The 10,480-nt window shown below is 41.9% G+C and overlaps 1 pseudogene; it reads left to right on the top strand.

Moving 5' to 3' along the window:
* Window positions 1-1,312: 1,312 nt before the first annotated feature.
* On the top strand, window positions 1,313-2,731 carry LOC141508311 (ubiquitin-conjugating enzyme E2 B pseudogene; annotated as a pseudogene).
* The last annotated feature ends 7,749 nt before the right edge of the window (window positions 2,732-10,480 follow it).

Raw genomic sequence — 10,480 nt, forward strand, 5'->3', positions numbered from 1 at the left:
TTCTCTTGTAATAAATCTAGCTTCTACCCATCTTTCTGAGATGTGATTTTTGGTTAATATGCCTATCTCCTAGGGTTGTTGTGAAGATTAAATAAAGATAACATTTGGCCAACCTTAAAATGTTATAAAAATTCTATTTTTATTTTTGTTAAGCCTCTTTCCCCACTCTGAGCCTCAGTTCTCTTATCTGTAAATAGGAATTGCACTCAATGGTCTTAGATTTCTCCTTCTAGCTTGGTTTCGGCTAACTTTGCCCTGACAAAGATCTTCCCAGCTGGTGATTAAAAGCTTCCTAATAGTTGGAACAAAGTGGTTGATCGACCAGGAAGCCAAGAAGAATGACAGACCTCCCAAAGAGCGAGGGATCTGCCTATGAGTCTTTAAATAGAATCAATGCTTTTGAAGGAGGTCTTTAGGAGGATGGAAGGGCAAGGATGTGGGAGAAGATGAAGCACACACTGTCTTTCCTGAAAATTAGGCGTGATGGCAAGCAGAGGAGGCACTTAGCCAGCGGGTTGACCAGGCCACTTTCTTAGCCCTGCTGCCGAGAAGCTGTGTATACACACATTTATTGGAGGTAGGTGATACACTGGTTAGAGCCCTGGGCCAGGAGTCAGGACATTCTTCTTGTTGTTCAGTTACATCTGACTCTTTGTGACCCCAATTTGGGGCTTTTCTTGGCAAACATACTGGAGTGGTTTGTCATCCCCTTCTCCAGTTTATTTTACAAATGAGGATTCAGATGCAAAAAAAGGGTGAAGTGACTTGCCCAGATTTGAGGGCAGATATGTCCTGCTTGTCAGTGCTTCTTCCCAACCCAGGCAATTTTCCAAGGCTATAAGTTTCAGGGTAGCTAGCAGGACAACTAATCTCTTCAAGGTTATCCTTAATACATGTTCGTTGAATTTCAATTTGAGTGCCAGTGAGACTCTCCTCAAGGTGTTTATAGTCTCTTATAGTCTCTCCCTTCCTCTTCCCTCAGACAATTAAAAAGGATTCATCACACTTGGCATGGTCACCTCATTAGGCATGATTTGGAGAGGAGAGAATGAACATAATTTAAAAAAGAACATTTTTTTTAGTTTTTTTGCAAGGCAAATGGGGTTAAGTGGCTTGCCCAAGGCCATGCAGCTAGGTAATTATTAAGTGTCTGAGACCCGATTTGAACCCAGGTACTCCTGACTCCAGGGCCGGTGCCTTATCCACTGTGCCACCTAGCCGCCCCCCCCCCAATAACATTTAAAAAGGAGCATCTAGGTGGTGCAGTGAATAGAGCACCTGCCCTGGAGTCAGGAGAACCTGAGTTCAAATTATGAAGTGAAATGCAGTTATGTCTGGGCCAGAAGGCTCACCCTTTGAGGATGGTACCATTAAACTAGTAATAGAATTCTCAGAAGAGTATCCTAATAAGCCTCCCACTGTTAGAATCTTATCAATGATGTTTCATCCAAATGGCTTTGCCAATGGTAATTCATATTTAGATAGCCTCTAGTATGTCCTCTATTTTATTTATTCATTCATTCATTCATTCATTTATTTATTCATTCATTTATTTGTTTGTTTGTTTGCTTATTTGCTTATTCATTCATTCATTTATTTGTTTATTTATTTTTGGTTTATTTATTTTTTTAGGTTTTTGCAAGGCAGTAGGGTTAGGTGGCTTGCCCAAGGCCACATAGCTAGATAATTATTAAGTGTCTGAGGCCGGATTTGAACTCAGGTACTCCTGACTCCAGGGTCGGTGCTCTATCCACTGCGCCACCTAGCCGCCCCACATCCTCTATTTTAACATCAATTCAGTATCTGCTGAACAAACGTAATCCCAACAATCCTGCCAATAACCACAGCTTTATCAGGAAATAAGTGAGACTATGAGAAAAGAGTTTCAGCTATTGTTGAACAAACTGGGAATGTTACAGATAACTGTTCTGTTCATCTTCTGCATCATTGTTGGACATAATTTACCTTTCAATAAAAAGGCTACCAGAAATTTTAATTGCTTCAGACTTTAATAATTTTGCCACCTTGGGCGGCTAGGTGACGCAGTGGATAGAACACCGGTCCTGGAGTCAGGGGGTACATGAGTTCAAATCCGGCCTCAGACCCTTAATAATTACTTAGTTGTGTGGCCTTGGGCAAGCCACTTAACCCCATTTGCCTTAAAACATAATTTCCACACCTGAAAACTGAAAAGTCCTTCAGTTTAGAGCTGTTAAAAGCTTAGATATCTTGAGTAGTGTACTTTCATTGCATGGTATGAACTAAGTTATTGCAACATAAATTTGTAATATATCTTATTTCTATTTTCCAAGTGTATAATTGTGTGAAGGTTTCATGACAGAATATTCACATTTTGCAAAGTTGTCTTTTCAAATATTGGAAGCCTTATTTCTGAATTTAAAAAATTTTCAATTTGGAGAAAGGAATGCAAAAGTTTTTTACATATAAATAATACATGTAAAATTGTTAAATACATAACTTCAGTGCAAAAAAAAAAGGGGGGAGGGAGAGAGGGAAGTATTGCAAACCACCACCTTAATCAAGGATATTGTCATTATTCCCAAGCAGGGAAGCAGATGGGGAAGATGGCAAGTGGCCACTAGGTGGCGCCAAAGCTCATGAAAAACGGGAGAGGTGTGCGTGATCCCTCAGTACCTGAGATGCTCCTTATGCTCCCTAGGATGGAAGGAGCCAGGAGGGCAATGATGAGCGTTCCTTCGCGTGGAGCTAGACCTGACATGGGTAGAGCTGGCTCAGACAGATGCCAACTGCCTTGTCTATTAAAAAGGGAAGGAGAGTGAAAAATCCTGTCAAAGCTGGGAGGGTATTTAGAGTAGGGAACGTCAGAGCTGAGAGGGTTCTTAGAATACTGAATGTCAGAGCTGGGAGGGTCTTTAGAACAGGGGATGTCAGAGCTGGGAGGGCCCTTAGAACACAAAATATCAGAGCTGGAATGGCCCTTAGAATACAAAATATCAGAGTTGGGAGGGCTCTTAGAACCAGAATGTCAGAATTGGGATTGGTATTAGAACCCAGAATGTCAGAGAGTGGGAGGGTCTTTAGAACATAGGACATCAGAACTCAGAGGACCCTTAGAACTTAGAATGTTAGAGCTGGAAGGGCTGGCACAAGATGTCAGAACTGGGGACAATAGAATATACAGAAAAATAACAAAAGTATATCTATGAAATTCTTTATATTTGGTCATTGAGGTAGATGATAATAAAAGAAGAGGTATTCAGGAAATACTAGCAAAGTCCAATCACAGCTACTGAGAGTTGCTATTAGAGCTTAAGGCTGCTGATTCTCTCAGCTCAGTCCCTTCCTCCCTCTATCACAAGAGGTAGGACTTGTACCCAAACATGCCTGGAGGAATCCTCCTTGTCAGATCCTACCCTCACAAGAGGGAGCAGGAAGGGTTGCTCAGCTCCCAGATTTATTTGGCTTCACCTTGCAGTTTCCCAGTCATGAGTCTGTGGGTTGTGGGAAAGGTGGCAGCATGATACTGTGGAAAATAATCTTGATTTGGATTCCAAGAATCTGGGCTTGAATATGACTTTTGTCTTTTCTACCTCATGTAACTGGGCAAGTCATTTCACTTTTCCAGGTCAATGTTTCCTCTTCTGTTAAATGAGAGTCTGGACCCTCTGGACTCTGAGGTCTTTTCTAGCTCTGACCCTATGAATGTAAAAGCTCCATTTTTCTAGTTGGGTTAGTCTTGCAACCTCTTCTCTTCTCCAGTCCCTGGAGGTAGACTTGAGCCCCTTCTCTCTGCCTCAGAGTCCTATCTTTGCCTAGGGATTCTTGGCCTTGGGGTGAGAAAGAAGGTCAGATTGGGTCACAGTGCTGAGGTCAAGGATGAGACCTGGGGGAACATTGCATCAGTTAGAAGCAGAGATATGGCTCCCAGAGGTCTTCATTGAAAGTCCTCCTCAGATCTCCCAGCAAAGTAAATGACTACAAGTTGGGGCTGATCCAGCTAAGGCTTCAAGCATATGACTTGGTGTGGCATCCAAGAACACACCTAACTAAGAGCTGAGAGCTTCCTCCCCTGAGGCTGGCCCCTTAAGATTACAGTTTTAAATTTTTTTTGAGTCACAGCGATTCATACCAGCTCATTAAAGTTTACAAGATTTCTATTCATAATAAAACTATGTCATAAAAAGCATAAATATGATTAATGGATCTGATAAAGAAAAAACAATCGGTGAGGCTAAGTAATAGGTGGTGCAGTAGATGGAGCACCAGATCTAGTGGAGTTAGGAAAACCTGAGTTCAAATCCAACCTTAGATACTTACTGTGTGACCCTTGGCAAGTTACTTAATCCTATTTATCTCAGTTTCTTCATCTGTAAAAAGAACTGGAGAAGGAAATGGCAAATCATTCAAGTAATTCTGCCAAGAAAACCTCAAATGGGGTCATGAAGAGTTGGACAGAATTGAAAACATAACAACAATGTTCCATAGTCACATAACTAGCAAGTCTTAAGAGTCAGGCTTTGAATTTGGGTCTCTTTTCCCTCCTTCTGAGTCTTCCAGTTCTTAGTGTGTCACCTTCCCATGTTAGAATGTAAGTTTCTTGAGGAAAGGGACCGTTTTACTTGCTAAAATATCATTTTCCCTAGAAAGCCTTTTCCAATATCTCTAAGTTCTAGAGTCTTCTTTCTTTTAGTTATTTCCTATCTGGGGTTTATGTATTGTTAGGAGGACTAGCATCTCTGTCTGATGCGAGGGTTACAGCCCTTTTCAGGGATGTTCTTCCAACTTTGGTATCTACCTGATACTAAATCACAGAGCTCTTACCTGTGGTTCCAAGAAAGTGTAGCATGGCCAGCAGTGACACCCCTGTAAAACATCTGGGCGGAAGGCTAATCAAATTGAAAGTAACCAACAGGCCTCAAACTTGTTGATGAGTTGGCGGGGGGCTTTAGACCAAGCACGTGAAGATTTTGCCCAGCAAAACGGGCAGATGAGAACAATCTGTTCCAAAGACCTTGAAGAAAGCTGAAGTAGGTATTGTGGAGTATTTAGAGCTTGGTCAGATAGTGAAGATGCCAAGTCATCCACTGTATTCTGGGTCATCCCAGTCATCCTGAGTTTTGTCTTGCTACTGGACTTGGATGACTCTGGAAGAGAGAGTGAGGCCGACAGCTTTGTGCATCTCTGCTAAAATCCACATATTCCTAGTCACATAAATACAAATCACATTCAGATCAAGACATTTGCTCTGGTTATTGGTCCCCTTTGAACCTGAAGGTCAGACAACACCAATATTTCCTATTTATCCTGTTCATAATCTGTTTGTACAATTGCATTTGCATATTGTGAACCCCATTAATTTGTGAACTGTGAATGGTGAAGGTAAAGATTTCCATTGCTTCTTTTTGTATCCTTAGCACTTAACACAGTGTCTGTCACATTGTAAGGATGGAATAAAGCTCCATCTGTTGTCTGTCTGTGTCTACATATGCATTCATCCATTCATCCAATCATTTATCCATCACTCATTGATCCATACATCCATCTGTCTCTGTCTATGCATCTATGCATCTATCCATCCATACATGCAACCATCAATCCATCTGTCTATGCATCCTTCCACTTCATCCACTCAATTCATCTATCTATCTATCTATCTATCTATCTATCTATCTATCTATCTATCTATCTATCTATCTATTTATCTATCTTCTATATCTGTCTGTCTGTCCATCTATCTAACTGATCTTTGAGTCCAAAAGTCTTTCCCACAATATTGAGAAGAAACAGTTTAGTCAAAAGAAGTATATTTGAGTTTAGTAGGAGCCTGGATTCAAATTCTACCTCTCCCACTATACCTATGTTACTTTGGGAAAACAATTTCACCTCTCTGGGCCTCAGTTTTCCCCATCTATAAAACAGAGATAATAATAGAGGTGTGTGTAGAACCTATTGTGAAAATCAGGTTAGGGAATTTGTTGTGTGAAATGCTTTGTAAACCTTAGAGATGTGTAGGTTTCTGCATTGATGGAGGAAATGATAAGATCAATAAAATGAAGGAACTTTTGAAAAGTAGAAGAAGAAAGGACCTGGGAGACCTAACAGGACCACAGTTAGGACAGCATCCCCAGGGAACATCTGTAACATGTCTGTGTGACCTGCCCTTTCACATGTGTGGCATCTATTTAAGATCTTTATGTTAACTTTTATGTGACATGATCTTGTTAGAGGAGAACCTCTGTCTATGCATCCATCCATCCATTCATCCAATCATTTATCCATCACCCATTGATCCATGGATCCATCTGTCTGTCTCTGTCTATGCATCCATCCATCTGACTGGGTCTGACTGGATTTTCTTCTCTGAGTCTCTGTTTTTATATCTGCAGAGTGGGGGTGAAAAGAATGCTCACACTGAGTGGGCCCCACAAGACTGTGATGAGGAAAGAAATTTGCAAGCCTTAGTGAGCTGGAGAAAGGGAGCTATGAAGATAATCTTCAATCCCACATCTAAAGAACATGTGTTTATCAGATATGCTGCAGTCATCCATGGTTCATTGACTCATATCATCCTGCCAAAAGGCTATTCCTAGAATACTGATCTGCTCCAGGGGTTCTCTTGCTTAAGAAGTTTTGATGACTCCCTCTTGTCAGTAGAACACCTCTGGTTGGCAGGTAAAGCCCATTACAACCCTTCCAGGCTCTTCATCCATTTCTTCGTTTTATGAATTCCACATTATAACCAAGCTGGTCCATTTAATGTTCCCCCATATGTGAAGCATCATCTCTAGCCTCCAAGTATTTACACAAGCTATACCTCATGTTTCTCTCTTCCTCGCCTCCATCTATTAGAATCTCTATATAGTTACTTTAGGGATTAACTCAAGTACTATTTCCTACAACAGACCAGACTTGTTGCCCCTAATTCCTATCCCCCATCTAACTTCTTTGTATTTACTTTGGATACATTTTGCACAATATTTACTTTTCTCTGTACATGCTATTTTCTCTGGTAGAATTCCCTGAGAGCAGAACCTGTTTTTTTTTGTCTTTGTTTCACCATTACTAGTCCAGTGTATAGTACATGATGGGCACCATTAAATGCTGATTGAACAAGTGAATGTGTCAGCATTGCCCTAAGCAACATCCTTGAATTCTGGTCCTGCTCTCCACCACCTGAGAACTAGGTGATGAGCATCCTCTTTCCAACGTTGTCCTGGCTCTTTAATTTCTCTCCTTGGAAAGGTTTTAGGGGAGCAAAGATCAAGGCACTGTCATATGGAAGGCATAGAAAGTATGGATTAGAAAAGGCAACAGAATAAGAGGTGGTACTTGGTAAGTCAAGAATGAGGTTGTTTCGTTTGACTCTTCAGGGTTTTTTTTGGCAAAGATACTAGGGTGGTTTGCCATTTCCTTCTCCAGCTCATTTTACAGGTGAAGAAACTGAGGCAAACAAGGTGAAGTGACTTGTCCAGGGGGTCACACAGCTAGGAAATATCCAAGACTGGATTTGATTCTATGCTTGGTATTCTATCCACTGCACTGCCTATCTACCAAGGGGGATTTGACTTCAAATCCTGGATCTGGGACTTCCTAGCTATTTAACTCTGGGTCAGTCACTCATTCCTTCATGAGTTTCAGTTTTTTCATCTGTGATGTGGGGATAATAATATTTACATCAGGTATCCATGAAGAAAATGCTTTGGAAGCATCAAAACCCAACTGAAATGTAAACTATGATTATTAATGATCTTAATTTAAGAAACATAGCCACCTTCTAGGCCCAGGAATCCCTAGGTGAGGTCCAGGAAGGAGGATCCATTCTCCCACCCATCTCATATTACAGGGAACAACCTCATGGCATTGTCACCACCAACTCCCTGCTGGGGAGACCCATTTATCCTGGGCTAAAGGAGGCCCTGGTGTGTGGCTGCGACCGAGGCCTTTTTTATGTGTTTATAAACTGCGGAAGACATCGCAGAGCTGTGCTCTGGGCTTTTTATGGGCCCATCAATTCACGCTCCAGCTCCGTTTTATGGGCCTGGAAGTGGACAGGTGGCTGCCCCCTTTATAGCCCTCCTGCTTGAGGCTGCCTCACTCACATCATCCTCTGAATGCCAACAAAGGCTGAAGGGGGCACAGGGACCCCAGGGACCCCAGGAACTGCCCAGGCAGGGGCCAATTGCCTCTAAAGAGAAGAGCTGGGAGGAAGAGGGGAGGGGGATCAGAGTATGGAGGGAACTGTGCTCAGGTTCATTTCTGAACCCTCTTAGAGAGTCTGAGGAGACCAGGAGCTATCATATGAACTAGCATAGAGGGGATGAGGGTACTTTAGAGATGAGAGGGGTCTCAGACCATGGGATGTGGTAGCTGGGAGACCTTATAACAGAATATTAGAGACAGGAGGGATCTTAGACCACAGAATTCAGAGCTGGAAGAGTCCTTAGAACATAGAACATTAAAGTTGGGAGGGCTCTTAGAACACAGAATATTTTCATTGGGAGGGATCTTAGAACACAGAATGTCAGAGCTGAAAGGGTCCTTAGAACATAGAATATCAGAGCTGGGAGGGTCCTTAGAACATAGAATATCAAAGTTGGGAGGGCTCTTAGAACACAGAATGTTAGAAATCAGAGGGACCTTAGAACAAGGAATGTCAGAACTAGGAAGGCTCTTAGAACCCAGAATGTTTGACTTGGGAAGGTCCTTAGAACAAAGAATGTCAGAATGGAGAGAGCCCTTAGAACACAGAATGTTAGAACTCAGAGGGATCTTAAAACACAGAATGTCAGAACTGGAAAGGCTCTTAGAACCCAGAATGTTTGAGTTGGGAGGGCCCTTAGAACACAGAATGTCGGAACTGAGAGGGCCCTTAGAATATAGAATGTCAGAGCTGGGAAGAGCCTTAGAATGTAGACAACCATAACTTGATGAGACTTTGAACTGTCAGAACTGGAAAGACATTAGAACACAGAATGTTTCAGTTGGGAGGGATCTTAGAACATAAAAAATGAAAGCAAGGAGAACCTTGGAAAATGGAATGTAACATGAGAGGGCCCTTAGGACACAGAATGTCAGAACTGGGAGGGGCCTTAGAATGTAGAGGACCATAACTAGATAAGACTTGGAACTGTAGATTATCAAACTTGGGTTGGAATGTTGACTATAGACTTTTCCAAGACTGGTTCTCTGTGACTGGAATGCCCTGCTCCTCTTTCTCATCTGCTGAATTTCCTTCTCATCTTTCAAGTCCAACTCAAATCCTAATTCTTTTTGATTACTCTCTCCATTTATATTTTTATGGTCCTTCCATAATCCTTTTTAGAAAATCATACATTATAGTTCTTTGTGTTTTTGAGATCTCTTCTAGACATTAAGCTCCATGAGGGCAGGGCCAGAGTCTTCTATGAGCATGGTGTGCCTCCCTTATCTCTCCTGCCCCCTCATTCTAGTGAACACTGAACACAGACAACATGAAATAAATGTTTGAATGACTGAATGTGGGTTTTAGGTTTAGAATTTAAAGGGTCCTTGGAGACCATCTTACTCATTCATCTCATTTCCTTTCCTCTCTTTCTTTTTGCTTTGATACTATCTTTCTGTATTCTGTCAGAGTAATACTTTTCTTTCTGAAAATATTTATTAAATGGCTATTATTTGAAGAGCATTAGTGGCAGGGAGCAGGGGGAGAGGTAACAATAGTTTAGATAAGACCCAGTCCTAGCTCCCATGAAACTAGAAATTATATGTTGTTTTACTGGTCAGTCCATCTTTTTTTCGGTTTCTAAAGGAGGAAACTCAGGGAAAATGATTTGCCTGAAGGATCAGAGTCAGCAAAGGGCAGAGTGAGAATTAGAACCCAGGTCTTCTGACCATCATTTTAAGACTCTTTTCATAGAAAGCAACTGTAAAGCTGGTGACCTAGGCCCACTGAAAACTCCATTTATTGGAGAAGTTGTCTAGACTAGGGAAAGAGGGGATGGAGGAGACACATAGAGTAGTCTAGGCCTATGTCCCAGAAGACCAGTTGATGCAGCAGAAAACACTGAGATCTTGAGCCAAGAATCCATCACCTCTAGAAACCAGACCTATTCAATTGTGATGGATGCACTAATGCTTCCAAGTTTGCAAAGATCTGAGGATAGGCAGCAAGGAACCCCAGAACCAAAAGGGATCCCAGGGGTGATAAAGCCTAGCCTGCCCCTGAGTAGGAGCATGCCTGGCAAGTGACTCTCCAGTCTTTGCCCAAGGGACCCATGCATACCTAAAGACAGCTTACCTTTGGCTGCTAGGATATATTTTCTGATAGCCAGCCTAAATTTGCCCCTTGGTACTGTCCATTCATTGTTCCTGGTGTTTCCCTCCTGAACCAAACAGAAAAAAAAATCTAAACCCTTTTCTATAGGGCAGACAGTCATCATAAACGATTCTGCCACCATCCCACTTTCTCTTTTCCAGATGAAACATCACTAGCTCCTCCCACTAAGACCCCCATATCTTT

This window comes from Macrotis lagotis, chromosome 1, assembly GCF_037893015.1.
Source record: "Macrotis lagotis isolate mMagLag1 chromosome 1, bilby.v1.9.chrom.fasta, whole genome shotgun sequence".
In the NCBI taxonomy this organism is placed as follows: domain Eukaryota; kingdom Metazoa; phylum Chordata; class Mammalia; order Peramelemorphia; family Peramelidae; genus Macrotis; species Macrotis lagotis.